A 2,522-nucleotide genomic window follows, 5' to 3' on the forward strand; every position below is an offset into this window, starting at 1 on the left:
CTGTGTATAGAATATGTACACATGGAGACACTATGTATAGAAACGTGGGTGAGGATAAACAGAGAGGGGCAAGTGCTATCAGTTGGAGTAGTTACTTCAAGTCACCTGGCCAGATGAAGAAGAGGGTTGGAAAGCTCCCCAAAGTGCAAAGTCGAGGCCTTCCCTGGTGGTGCAGTGGTTGAGAGTCCGCCTGCCGATGCAGGGGACGCGGGTTCGTGCCCCGGTCCGGGAAGGTCCACAGGCCGCGGAGCGGCTGGGCCCGTGAGCCATGGCCGCTGAGCCTGAGCATCCGGAGCCTGTGCCCCGCAACGGGAGAGGCCACAGCAGTGAGAGGCCCACGTACCGCAAAAAAAAAAAAAAAAGTGCAAAGTAGTGTTTGCACAGAGATCCTTTCAGTGGACTCGGATTTTGAAAGATCACATGCAGAGGTTAAAAAAGATATGATTGTTACCTACGATAAAAGTAGGAAAATGTCTCAAACGTTGAGAAAAGTGTCAGGAGAGCTGAAGTCCAGGGTAAACGTACTCTTACCAAAAAGTAGTAATAATAACACTGCAGGCAGCAACAAAGGAAGGGGGGCCCTTTTCAAATATGATTCCGGCAAAAAGTAGATCAAGGTGCACAGAGCCACCGTTTAGTGCCTGCTGAGGAACGATTCAAAGAAAATCATGCTCTTCCATTGCTATTGAATTCTGACTTCTCTGTGAAGGAAGATGATCTTCAGATTCAAAAGCGTACAGCAAAGTTAGGCAAGAAACAGCAGACACCAGGAGGGCTTCCCTGGTGGCACAGTGGTTGAGAATCCGCCTGCTAATGCAGGGGACACGGGTTCGAGCCCTGGTCTGAGAGGATCCCACGTGCTGCGGAGCAACTAGGCCCGTGAGCCACAAGTACTGAGCCTGCGCGTCTGGAGCCTGTGCTCCACAACAAGAGAGGCCGCGATAGTAAGAGGCCCGCGCACCATGATGAAGAGTGGCCCCCGCTTGCCACAGCTAGAGAAAGCCCTCGCACAGAAACGAAGACCCAACACAGCAAAAATAAATTAATTAATAAACTCCTACCCCCAACATCTAAAAATAAAAAAGGAATAGCAGACACCAAAGATTGGTGAGATGATCAGAAAAGAATGGTAACTGCTGTGTCCTGACCGAGATAAAGTCTACCCCAGAATATCTACAGAGAGAGAAGAGCTTAATCATGTTTACGGTTTTTGAAAAACTGGGGAAATGAGCCTGTGACCAATCTGGGGCAAATACCGAGAGCAAAATGACCACAAGGAACCAGCATAGGATCAATAAGAACAGATCAAGTAATACTGGCTTTTAGGTCACTTTTTGACAAGGTTATTAGGTCAGGGAACTGTGGAATTTGGAGGCCCGAATTCCAAAACACATTTCTTTTTCAAAGCCTTCCTCATGTTCCTATGGACGACATAGACAAATACCAGGTAGATGCTAGTGCAAGACAACGGCATGATCGCTACTGAATAACCATCCAGAGATACTGTTTAAGGATCAGAGTCAACCCAATTTCCAGTCAGGAGCCACAGGGCTCTGTCCAGTCTGTATCCACAGACTCGGATACAGATGTAGGAGGAATATTTATATCTGTACATGACTGGCAGCTGTTGGGTGATGCCAATAATGTGATCAGATTCTAAAAGTTCTTGACAGGCAGAAACACTGGATCGGGACTGGCTAGATAAAACAGAATGGTAATTTAGATTAGACCCTGCTCTTAGGCCCACAAAAACAGGATGGAGGAGGACAATGGGGGGAATGCCCTGTCTGTTGCAGATGATTTACTCAACCACAGGCTCAATAAGTCAATGGTATGACTGGTGTGACTGCCAGAATAGTTAATATAACCAAGAACAATTAAAAGGTTATGTAGAGGGAGATGGGTCCTGTTCTAGCCTGCACTGCAGAAGCAACCCTGGGGCCGCTGTTCACTTTGGGGGATCCCACACTCTATGAGGGTTAGAGGCAGACTGGCCGGGGCTCGAGGAGAGGGTGGTGTTAGGCCAACCTGGAGACCACATCGTACAAAGAACTGCTGAAGCAAATGAGGGCGTTAAGTCTGGAAGACACGTGACTCTGAGACAGGATAACTGCCTTCAAATACCTGATGAGCTGACACACAAAACCAAGACCTGACCTCTCCATCTGCACGGAAGGGCTAGAACAGGGCCAGCTTGAGGAAAATTAGTTAAGAAATAGACATGATTCCCAACAGCTGGAGCCATTTATGGTAGGATGTGTGTCCTTCGAAGTTGGAGAGCTCCCTGGCTGTGGAGGGCTCGGGCTCAGCTGATGCGCTGGCAGCACTGATCCTGCCCAGGTGGGGAGGCTTCTCATCACAGACCGAGCTCACATCCTGCTGCTCCCATGAGAGGGGAGGGGGCAGCTCGCCTCTGCTTCCTTGCCATTAGGAATGGAGAGAGAGAGAGAGAGAGAGAGAGAGAGAGAGAGAGAGAGAGAGAGAGAGAGAGAGAGAGAGAGAGAGAGTGGGGGTGTGTGGGT

At 49.1% G+C, this 2,522-nt stretch overlaps 1 protein-coding gene across 1 annotated transcript in view; it reads left to right on the plus strand.

The window, feature by feature from the left end:
- The window catches only part of ERICH6B (glutamate rich 6B), a 42,442-nt gene that overhangs the window by 12,952 nt on the left and 26,968 nt on the right, over positions 1-2,522 (plus strand). The window lies entirely within an intron of this gene.

This window comes from Lipotes vexillifer, unplaced genomic scaffold (assembly GCF_000442215.2).
Source record: "Lipotes vexillifer unplaced genomic scaffold, Lipotes_vexillifer_v1.1 scaffold384, whole genome shotgun sequence".
NCBI classification, from domain to species: domain Eukaryota; kingdom Metazoa; phylum Chordata; class Mammalia; order Artiodactyla; family Lipotidae; genus Lipotes; species Lipotes vexillifer.